The sequence below is a fragment of the Cyprinodon tularosa genome, unplaced genomic scaffold (genome assembly GCF_016077235.1).
Source record: "Cyprinodon tularosa strain WSP-4 unplaced genomic scaffold, ASM1607723v1 ctg5, whole genome shotgun sequence".
Classification (NCBI taxonomy): Eukaryota; Metazoa; Chordata; class Actinopteri; order Cyprinodontiformes; family Cyprinodontidae; genus Cyprinodon; species Cyprinodon tularosa.
In genome coordinates this window covers 427,328-439,550 of record NW_024039229.1, presented here as the reverse complement: position 1 = coordinate 439,550, position 12,223 = coordinate 427,328, and the positions used below count along the sequence as shown (strand labels likewise).

The window sequence follows — 12,223 nt, the reverse complement described above, 5'->3', positions numbered from 1 at the left end:
GGGCTCTAAATACTTTCCGTACCGACTGTAAATATGAAGTGAAGAAAACAGAACAGAACAAAAGTAAAATGGGATTTTAAAAAACAGCAAAAGGCGGAAAAAGAATCCTGAAAATACCTAGTTACTGTGCTACAAAATGCAGGTATCTGTTAAACATTCTAAGATATCATGAGTAACAAATTAACAGAATGCAGGAAAGTAGGAAGAAAAATTTAAACAAGGGAATTAAGAGGATAGAATAGAAGACTCATAGATATAATAGGAAAATCATTAAGGAAAAGATTAATTTGGATATAAATTGTACAACAACAAAGACATTAAAGGGCGAATCCAATGACTACAAGGGCATGAGGTGGAAGAGCAAATGATTAAAAAAAGGATGTAAACATATTGTGCAAGTAGTCTGTTGACATGTTTTTAACTTACACTAATCCCACTTTACACATAGTAAAACCATTCATGAACACCCGATCAACGAACAGCACATGGTAAGATTTTCTAAATGGGAGACGATATATTTAGTCTACCCAATGTCACAGTTTAACTGCTTGCGATTGTAGAGAAGGGAAAGGGAGAAAGAGACAGAGAGCGAGATAGGAAGAGAGAAGGAGAGGAAGAGACGAGCTTGCTCTGCCTCGCCACCACTAAGCTGTGATGGATTGTGGGAAGTGATGACACATGACAAGTTCTAGTGCTGTATTCAAACACAGCAACACAGCAGAGCAGGTGGCAAGTTACACAGAGGCGCCTCCGCACAACAAGTGGGGGAGTTGATTCTTGTTGTGCCTTCATTTTGCTCTAATCTATTTCATTTATCACCCTCTTCCCTTGCTTCACCAATTCTTCACTCCCATGTCTTTGGATAAGCCCCTTTTATTCTGCTGTCTCTCATGTTACAGTTAAAAAATCTCAGATGCCATGAGGTCTGTTGCTAAAAAGCTAACAGCTGCTGCTAACAGTTCCAGCACCATTCTCAGTCCTGTCAAACACTGACCTATAGAGAAACCACATGGCAGATTGGATGATAATTACAAATCAAACAACAAAGGATTGTTTTCAGACCTTTAAGCATTTCAGTTAAATTATTTACAGACATACAGTTGTGTTTGAAAGTTTACACACCCTTCCATTAAAGACAGAAAAAAAATCTGCTGCCAGTTAAATAAATTGAAATTGACAAGTAAAATACAAAAAAAAATACAAAAAAAATACAAAAAAAAAAAACATTATATTGACTTTATTGTATAAAATGTATGTATATGTATATTTAATGTATAAAACAAGCCTGAGTTCCTGAAAAAAATGTTGTTGAGCAACACTAAAATTGTGTTTTCTGTAATGTTGAGGAAATGTTCAGTAGGACTTTTGCACCTGTTGACAGATATGTTGGTTCACTGTTCCTGAGCAAGGTACCTTCATTTTTCTGGGACAGAATCATTTTTCTAAATAAACATTCAATTTTACTAAATTTATCATTCAGCAGTTTTTTAATAATTACTTTTCAGTATGTGTAATTTGAATTGCAAATATGAATTTATCATTTTCTTTAATTGGAGGGTGTGTAAACTTTCAAGCATAACTCTATATTGCTCCTGTTTGGTAAAGCACAGCTACATTAAAAGCAGGAGCTTTAGTTTTTCTGCACTCTGACTCATGTAGCAGCATACTAAGCTATTAAAGGGAACTCTGTTCCCAAAACATGCTGTGCCTTCATTCTCATGTGTGATATATCATCTTATCTACTGTACTGACAAAATTAGTGTGATGTCAGAAACTGCTTTTTCAAACTTAGTACTGGATGAACATGAAGTACAAGCATTCAATAAAATGTTTTCTTAACACTGATGTCAACATGAATGTCTAGTCATGGTGTTTACATCGTCTGTAAGGGATTTACTGCTACTTTCACTTGCAAGCCCCCTCAGGCTCTGAGGGATCCTAGACTTATAATGATCAATTAAAGTATGATTTTAGCAATGAACCTTGGAAAGCCATAAAATAAATACATTTTGATATTTTCTATTTAAAAAAGGTTTTTGTCCGCTACTTCCAATCACCAGAAGACACGTTTTCCACTTCATTTCACTGATCGCATTGCTAGGGCTTCTAATACATTCAAGATGAAAAGTACAGTAGCACACCACAAATGATGAAAGAAGGAATATTTTTGTACAAAGATTAAAGTTTAAAAACGTACTGTAGAAGACCAGCCAAGGAGCCATTGAGGAAAGTGGGAAGATTTTGAATGGCTAATACTGCAGCAGCTAGGTGCAGCTAATCAGTTCACTTGACAATTATCTAGAAAAAGCGGATGTAGTATTTTTTTTTTTCTTTAGAAACTACAGATTTTTTTTTAGGAAAGTTTCAGCTAAAAGTGAAAGTTTGTCTGGTAATGAAATCTTTGTGGCAGTTTAATGACTGGGGTTCCTATCTGCTACTCCTTAAGGACTTAGGCTGGTTTGCAAAATTTTACATGTGTTGGGTGATTTTCAAAGCTACACATAAAACAAGAAACATAAAACTGGTCCTAGAGTCAGGTCATGCAGCCTAAAAGATCACCCGGATTATAGGATTATTTGTCATTTAAGGAATAGATACACCTGGGACAGTTAGGTCTGACTTAATTTCAAATATCTCTCATTCCTTTGCCCTATAAAAGTTTTTTTGGGGTAACAAAGCTATATATAGATCCAAAGCTTGAGATACTTGCATGCATGAATGGATCTTGCTGACAGTGGTTGTTTTGACAAAGGTCTGTTGGCAGCAGGAAAGCAGCGGTGAATTTAAACTGTATTTTTAATGCACAGGGTATCATTTATCATATATGATGTGTGAGCTGTAAATCATACTACTGTGGACAGGTGACCAATGCTAAAATATGTTTAAGGCAGCAGTTCTGCATTGTTAGCAGACTACGGTACAGTTTTATGGCCACAGCATTAACCTTATGGTACGTTTAAGTGCACCTCTTCCACTAAATCATCTTTATTAAAATACATCTAAATAAAATCATTTTTCATTTCAATCATAAAAGACAAACACAATTCTTATTCAGCACTTCTTAAAAAACCTCTTTGACTATTTTTACAATTCTAAATTTTTATAAATTTTGTCTCATGCTTTAGTTAATATACACTGGTCAATTTTTGAAATGCATTAAAATATTAAAGTTATGAGAAAAATAATAATCACAATTTGGATTAATGGGAAACTACACCAAAGGGTTAAAATGTAAAACTGTTCTAATACGTTATAATTCGAAACCGGATAAACCTGACTGCTCAGCACCATGGACAGCGGCAACCATGCAGTCAGGGTTACCCATTTCCAGGGACCCATAACACTTATTAGACTCAAGCAATAATTCCTAGCCAAACTTCATTATTATCTTTTGAATTGAGTATGCTTTCTTCCCAGTCATAACTACAGAGGAATGTTGCTCTTTTGTGACCTTTCTAGGGTGTAACCCGCCGTTCCCCCGTAGACTGCTGGAGGTAGACACCAGCCCCTATGGCTCAGAGGGATAAGATTTAGAAGTTGATGGATGGATGGATGGATGGATGGATGGATGGATGGATGGATGGATGGATGGATGGATGGATGGATGGATGGATGGATGGATGGATGGATGGATGGATGGATGGATGGATGGATGGATGGATGGATGGATGGATGGATGGATTTTGTCTGCTTTTGCCACTGTCGCAACCACATTTCCCCATTGTGGGACAATAAAATATAATATTTCTATTCTATTACAATTCAAAGAACAACCATTTTTAAATGAATAATTGTATGCATAAAATAATGATCCTTAATGTTTATATGCCTGTTCTATATTAAAAATAACATTGTTATTTGTTAAAATAGAAGACATTTCTAGATCACTTATCAATTTCAACCCCATAAACAGTACAGTACATGTTCCAACTCATACCATGATTATACCAAAGAAAACAGGCAACAGCATCCAAGCCATTTTGACTTCTTCGTTGAAGTTGATCTATGTTAAATTTTTGCTTTTCATGTGTTGCTGTTACAAAAAAAAAAACCTGTTCAAATTGGAAGAATAACGCATTGCTTCCACGTTATTCTATGTTTTTTCTTGTAGTCCTCACAAGTTTCATCACATGTTTGTTTCACACAGTTGGTTTTAGTCACTGAAAGTAATCCTGTAGTCCCTCGGAAGGCATGTGTTGTTATTGGTATGATTCCCAGCCTTTGAGTCAAATCTTTCCCAAACCTTTGACAACTTTAATAGAAGAGCATGTGGTGTGTCCACAAGTTAAGAATGGAGACTGCTGATGTTCACTGTGTACAGTAAATCGAGACTTTTGCAAAATCAGTCTTAAAAAATAGACCATTTTTTTGGCAGACAGACCCTGGGAAGCAGCATGGTGAATGGCTGATTTATTTCAAATAAAGATTTGCAATAAAACAGAACTAAGGCATTGAAACAGGTGACAAAAACAAACGGTACAATGAATAACAACTGCAGGGTGACTGCCTAAGTAGAGCTGGGCACAGGTGGAGAAAAGGGAGAAATCATTAATTAACTGAAGGCTCTGGCAAAGGAGGAAATGATTAAACAGGGGAAAAAGCAAGAAAGAAACTAAAGAACACTTATCCAATAATACAGAAACAAAAACTAGCAGAAGTAAAGACAAAACCACCCAAAATATGAACCAAAGCACAGCCTAACCTGCAGGACCTGAAAGGAACACCTTCATATAAATACAATAAATAACTGTACTAGACTCACAGAAGGTTTACACTGAAACTGTTGGCTCTTTCCTATTTTATTTACATTGCAGCATTTGCGAAAATTATAATCCAGTTTACCACTTGACGGGAATGCATAGTGGAGTTTAAGTAGACACAAAATGCTGCATTTTAGGAAAGGTTTCGCATAATATGCATTGTTGACTGATGGACCAGATGCATTTTAAATATGTGCCAAATTTCCTGCATGGCAGCAAAGCGTTTCACGACGAAGGCCTTCTATCACTAATTAAATGATGGTACCCCAGCCTACATTTCCTATTCAGTAAAATTACACCTTAGTGAGAATTTTGATCACCACAGAATATTTGTTAAATGCATAAAACAGCACATCAGCACAAACCCCTCACTGTTAGAAACAGAGATTGAAGTGTGAGAGTTTGGTCATTTCTTTTTCTGCAAGACCTGGGTACGCCACAGTCTGTAGATCAATCATGAATTAATTTCTAAACCAAAGCAGAGATCTAAACAGTTCACACAATAAAAGCAAAAATCTAAAAGGCCAGAAAACCATTTAGGTCAAAAACCAGATTCCAGGCAAATGAAAGAGCAACCTAAATGTCACAGAGAACCTAAATGAGGGTAAAGTCCTGGTCTAAAGCCAGTGAGTCCCCTTGGTAAATTGCAGGGCTTTTCCCTAATTAGTAAGAGGAATTATGCACTGACAGATACTCTCTAAAAAAAAAAGCTGTTGAATTCTATCACACTAAGCCTGTTGGAACAGATGCAGGTGATGTGTTACACAGAGCAGAGCAGTTTGCTAATAAGCTGTTTTACTAACTACAAAAAAAATCTCACTTTCTAAAACTAACTTCTAAAGACTGCAGCATCATTGCATGATATGCATAAGTCATGGTGGTGTTGTTGATCTATAGCATACTTAAATTGAGATATCTTTAAGGCATAAACAATGTTCAGTCCAATGGCATCATTAGATCTCTCTGTTCATTTATATTCAAACTACCATTTCTGGCTGGCTTGGCACATCTCAGGTTTGACTCAATTCTCTTTTCTAGTTTCAGTTTCCAATTTTCCAACCTGCACTACTTTCATCACTACACCCCTGCATGATAAGTTGTGGAAACATACACATAGAGCACATACAGTAGCAGCCATTCAAATGGCCCTTCCCAGTCAAAAGCCAGCCAAATGGCAGCCAACTTGATCTCCCAGCAGAATCCCCTTCAACTTCAAGCAACTGGCCTTCTCCTGGGCGTTCATATTTTTTTACTCTGACCTCACCCTTTCACTGAATTACAGGAGATAACGCTCTTTAGATCTTAATGGCCACAAATCATGACTGAAAGAATATTGTAGTACAAAGATTGATGTTTAAAAAGGAATTGTAAGGCAAGGAAAGAGGGGAAATTTTGAATGGCTGCTAATGTATACATATTCTTAAGAGTATCTAAGCAACATGCCCTCAGAAGTATACATTTTTCTGACCCTGTGGAGTCATAACAATGTCCAATAAGGGCATGTCTTTATGTGCTCCAAATTTATTACATTAGTGTTCAAATAAAAAAGCTGAAAAGGATATTTTAATCATTACTTTTTATACCCGTTGGCTTTCCTCTAGTTGTAATATGGTTTTCGGGTGGTTCCATTAGGGACACTTGCCCTTCCTATTATACTGTATTTGTGTACGGTATGACTGCATTCCATGTGTGCCTTATTTCAATCAGGAGCATCAGAACTGAAAGCTGAAATATCTAAATGTGTCATACCATCCAGAAAATGTAGGATCAAAAGCCTCCTCTGGACAGTGTTTACCCGGATAACAATGGCTACTCCAGTTTTGGTGGCTACACAGAGACCGAAATGGTAAAGGAAATTCCTTTAAAATGCAAAAGTATGTCTTTTTACTTGACTATAGAGATGTTGTTATTTAATGTGAGGGGAGTAGATATGCTCCCAAAAGTCTGTTAGAATGATAGCTAATACAAGCTGTATCAGGCTGCTTCCTAAAATCCCAAATTGGATAAGCACTGTGATTTTTTTAGATCAGCATTTTGTGCTGAATGTTGGAGGCTGCAGAGATGGCTGACTAGAATGGTTCCTTACCTGAACCAGTATTACATAAAAATATAGCAGCACATTTTTCTGCGTTTCATAGAAAGTATCCTACTAAAATTTACCAAGAAGAGAAGGGCTGAAATAATCATAACAGACCACTAGTCATGGTCTTCAGAATGGGAATCAAGATTGTTGACTCCTACCTACACAAATGCCTCTAGTACCACCAGTAAGAACACTTCAGTAAATATTGCATTGGAGTTGTACCTGGAAGTTGGATCCTCCTCAGTGAGTCCCAAGCAACCCTGATTTTAAATTTCAGATGTCTGTCCAACCATTCCTACTTGAATAAATAGTCTGTTTTTTTTCTGCTGGACTATATATATATATTGATATTCAATATTATTTTCAATAACGGTAAATATTGCATAGGTTATGGCATGTTTTAGAGTCTGTGTGCCGTTATGCTAGATAATGATTTGATTTGATTACCAAATTAGTGGAGGAAGAATTCAGTTATTGGTTAATCACAGTTATTTCTGAAATTCTTTTTAGTCCTATAAGACATTGAACCGTATATCCAGATGCATGTTTCAAATACCTCTGATGTGTGAATTGCTGTTATTATTATGTTATTTATTAATGTTATTTTTTATTATAATTATTTCTAAACATTGCAGTTGTAGCAAATACACTTTTTCTTTATCATTAGGGTTATGAAAATATTTTTCCAAGATATTGATTGTCAACCAATTCACATTTTGTTAATCTTTGTTGTACACTGATAAAGCATAACATTAATACAACCTGCATAACCTTATATTGGTTCCCTCTTTGCTCAAACGGATGAAGAAATGGTGCATCTAAAATCCTCACCTAGACCTTCTCTTCTTTCTCCTACATTATATTATATTACATTTTAAGTATAGTGTGTACTAGATCTGCAATAATGCTTAGGTATGTCTCATATGTCAAAGCGACATCCACTTGTAACTCAAGACAAAAAGATTTCATGTAGAACATTGCTTAAAGTTTGACACTGTCTCCATGAGCTATGCAGCCTAATAGTAACACACAGCTGTGCTCTGTCAGTGCTCATTCTCTTGTAACCAGCAATGAGTTATTCAGCAGTTTGAGCTACAGCAGGTCCTCTGTGAGATCAAATCATAGAGGCCAGCCTTTGCTCCAAATGTGCATCAGGGAGCTTTGGCTGCCCATAATCATATTGCTCATTCCTTTCTATGCTTCATAGAAACGGACGACTGCAGACTGGAAAAACCCAGAACAGCTGCAGTTTTGGAGAGGCTCGGACCTATTTGTCCAGCCATTATCATTTGAGCCGAATCAGATGTGCTCAATTCTATTTCCCAACCTCAAACATACGCAGTGATGGAAAGATGCACTAATTAGTCAGAGCATTGTGACCATCTACAAGTCTGCAATTTCAGCAAAGAAATTATCAACTTCTTCATCCATTACTTGCATTCCAAGAGCACAAATATTCAGAAACTCTGGATTTAATGGCATGCCTTGTTTTGTGTTGTTGTTTTTTTCCTACATTAGCCATCTTCCATCAAGGTTTAATGCATATTTTGAAGATTTACATTACAAATGTTTAATGCAGAAATTAAAAATTAACTTAAATTAAAATAACTCCCCCAATTTCAAAAAGTTTTTTGCTGCTTGAGGTGATTTTTGACTTTTCTGATGCACTTAACAGGAAATGGACACATGTTTGAAAACAAAAATTTCCATCACGTGACCGATCAGCAGTTTCCACAAAAGGGTGTTGTCTCTTATACTATGATTGTTATCATATTTTTTTCTCTGTCTCTTGACAGTGTGTAACTTCACCAATAGTAGTTTACAAACCCAGTACTGAGGGATGTCCTTGCCTCCCTCCATCTGACCAAAATAAGTGGTTGATTGCCAAGCTTCTGCAGCCCTTGGTTGCTGCTGAGGTCTTGCTAATTGTTGATGAAGTTAATCTGCAGCACAAGCATGTCTGAAGCACGCAGGACCACTGGTTTACAGGACAGAACAAATCCAACTTGCCCAATAGCAACACATTTCCGAAAACCTCTGTTCATTTTTTTCAGATCTATGCTCCATTCATCTCTCCTTCCTGTTTATCACAGCCACGTGTAACAATTAATCCTGGTGAAATTTGCATACCTGGTTAATTTGCTCCAAACCAGCAGATTGAAACAAGCCTGACACTTCTTTTTTGTAACATAAAACATTTTTGCTTAAAACTCACGTGACAATTGGATAAAAACTGTCTGTTTAGCTCTAACCACACCATTCTAATTTCTGGAGAGCCTCGCCTTGGCAGAGACCTTAAAAAAATTGAAAATGAGAGTTAATATGAGATTCTTTTTTTTTTAGATCTTATCATTTTCAGCTTGAAAGCATCTCTATCCATTACCCAGAGTCCACTTCAACAAAAGACAGGGTGTCTGGATAGGGCCAAACAGGATAATATTGCTGGCTCAGCAGCTTTGAGCTTAAAATGGTGGAAGCAAGAAGACAGTGATGCAGAGAATTATTACTTTTATTTTTTTCTACAGAGAGGGCCACAAGGTCAGACAAGCAAGTGCAAAATGCTAATGTTCAACGGTCTGCTTGGATTTGGAAAAAAACAGATTTTAATTGAATTTCATTTCTGTGTTTATCATGGGAGTATCAGACTTAGAAAGGCGCCAACACACAGAAATAATTGCTTCATGCCCCGCTATTCTCCCAAGAAAATATCAATCTTCCCTGCTAATGCCACACTGGCCATGAGCTCCTACTCTGCCAAATTGTTCCATGTAGACTCACACAGGCAGCTGTAAAGAAATGAAAGGATGATTAGTGTGTTTTTGCTACATGACTGGAAATTCAATTCAAGGCAGGCTGAAGCATAAAGACAAACTGTTGAATCAAGCCCACACACACCGCTGAAATGGCATCATCAGCATCATTATTATCAATCCCTGAATTGTTTTGTCTAATTTGAGATTTGAGGAACTGCGTGTATTTAGATTAGAGGAAAAATGAAGGTTCATTCTCCTGTGAATGCTGAACTCCCTTGTCTGTCCTGAGGAGTGATCTTCAAGCAAACAGCTTGTTCCTTGGTGCACCAGCTGTTAATGCGCGCACACAAAACCACTAGAAGACGGATCCCAGATCTAATAGGTGCCCCACAGCTGGTAACACCGAGGGGGAGAAAAGTAGGAGGGGTGAGGAAGGGGGAGTTTTGGGGAGAAAGCCATAACTCACATATGATGGCTATGCGCAACAACCTGCTGAGATATGACAGGATGCAAACGCCTGTGCGCTGATCGCCGGCGCATGTATGCGGCTTATCAGAAATGTCACCTCTGAATCACAGCTGCTTGCTTCTGCCTGTCACTGACCGGAACTTATGGTCTGAGTTAAAGCCCGGGCTGGGGGTGTTTAGGGGGGGGGGGGTGGGAGAAACGGACCAGACACCGGTCTGTGCGCGCCGGTGTGAAACAGCCAAAAACACAAGCAGTTAGGCGTGCGTGCGCATCAATGACATAGGGGTCAAAGTCACGCGCGCCGGCCGGCCGCGTCCTGCCCGTGACAGTGGAGTCTGCACGAGAAGCTGTGGAGAAATGCAACAGCATCAGGCAGTGGAGCGCCGGGATATGAAGGGCAAAGCTGGAGACAGTTCCCCGAGACGTGGCGCAATGTTTTCACCTTCAAACGTGAGAAAACCCAAAAGGGAGCCAGAAAACAAGTGTCCGACAGAAGACAGGGGAGGAATCCACTCACCGTTCTCAGCAGCCCCACACTCTTCTTCCTCTTCTCTTTTTGCTCTCCAGTTCTTCTCCCCGTGCACCAAAATCCATCTGTCCATCCCTCCGCTGGACATTTCCTGCGGCATGCAGCCGGATCAATACTAATGTTGCGGGATAATGTCCCCGGGATGAAACGGAAACATGTTGTCCCTCCAGAAAAGAAAAAGAACAAATCAAACCCAAGAGAAGGAATCAGGCGCGCGCACAGCTTGGACCTTTCCTCCACTCGGAGAGGCTACATGTGGCTGGCTGCTACCCTCTGTGTCCCTCTCACTCACTATCTCCTCTCCCGTGATTTTGTTAAAATTCAGTAGGCCTATGTACGCTCCGTCACCTAGCAACGCCTCTCTACCTCCCTCTCCTCCCTCCTTCCTTCCTTCACCTCCCTCTCCTCATCACTTCCCAACGACACGTGTTGAATGCTAAACTAAGTTGGAATCATTACTTTCATATTAACCTAACTTGGTCTTTCCGTGGTTTTAATTATAATGTATCTTCTAGCGCCTTACCTTCTTCTCTTCACCATCAGCTTCATCACTCACATCCTCTCCCCGCTATAATATTTTATTTCAGTCCCTCCTCTGCTTCCTTTCCTTTATGAACTATGTAGACATTAAGATACTTAATAAAGTGTAAAACCGAGTTCTTACTCATCTTGTTATATGATGATGAAAGAGAAATGACAAATGTATGTTTTGAATTTTTGGATTTATTATAGAAATGCATTTTCCTGTTGGTATTTAAGCATAGGTCATTGCAAAAGTCTTAAGCCATTATTTATGTAATCATAATTTTTTATTTGTTTATAAATAAATAGATTGTTTATAAATAAATAGATAAATAAATAGATTAAAAAAAAATAATTTTTCGGGATTGTACATGTCAGAATACATATATCATTATCTTGTTTGTCTTGATGTATTTTTTATTTATTTCAGTTTATTTATATAGCAGCAATTTACAACACATTTCATCTCAAGGCACTTTACAGTTCACCAGAACATAAAGTCAAATTGATTCAAAGTTTTCTATCTAAGGAAAACCAGTTGTTTGCATCGACTCATTGACTCAAACGCAATCCCTCATAGTAAGCATGCTTGTAGCGACAGTGGAGAGGAAAAACTCCCTTTTAAGAGGAAGAAACCTCCAGCAGAACCAGACTCAGTGTGAACGGCCATCTGCCGAGGCCGACTGGGGTTCAAGGAGACAGAAGCAGAGAAACAAAAGGCAACTGTAAAAGGCGGCCCCATCCAGGAAACATACAGTCAGGTAGACGAGCTCCAAGCAAACTCCCATGTCAGAGGATGAAGAGATCACATCCAGTGAGTCACAGTCAGAGAAACAGGACTACAATGGAAAAACAGGCCGATCTTGGACATCTATAGTGTTGAACATCTGCTGCCATCAACATCTACTGTAGGTGTTGATGGCGGCAGCACAGCTGATATTTCTCTCAAGGATGGTGTTGAGGCGAAGCTACTATGAGAAAAAGCAGAAAGAGCATAACGTTTAACATTAAACTTGTTTGCAGAGTGGGAGAATATAGATAGAATGAAGCAGAATGATGAAAAAGGGGTCCCTATGTCCTCCAGAAGTCTAAGCCTATAGCAACATAA

At 38.3% G+C, this 12,223-nt stretch overlaps 1 protein-coding gene across 1 annotated transcript in view; it reads right to left on the bottom strand.

Annotated features, from left to right (window-relative positions):
- grin2da (glutamate receptor, ionotropic, N-methyl D-aspartate 2D, a) overlaps nt 1-10,895 on the bottom strand; it is a 277,394-nt gene extending 266,499 nt beyond the window's left edge. Inside the window, exon 1 of the mRNA XM_038302815.1 lies at nt 10,582-10,895. The gene's annotated coding sequence lies outside the window, so the exon portion shown is untranslated. The remainder of the gene's footprint in view (nt 1-10,581) is intronic.
- Between the last annotated feature and the right edge of the window lie 1,328 nt (nt 10,896-12,223).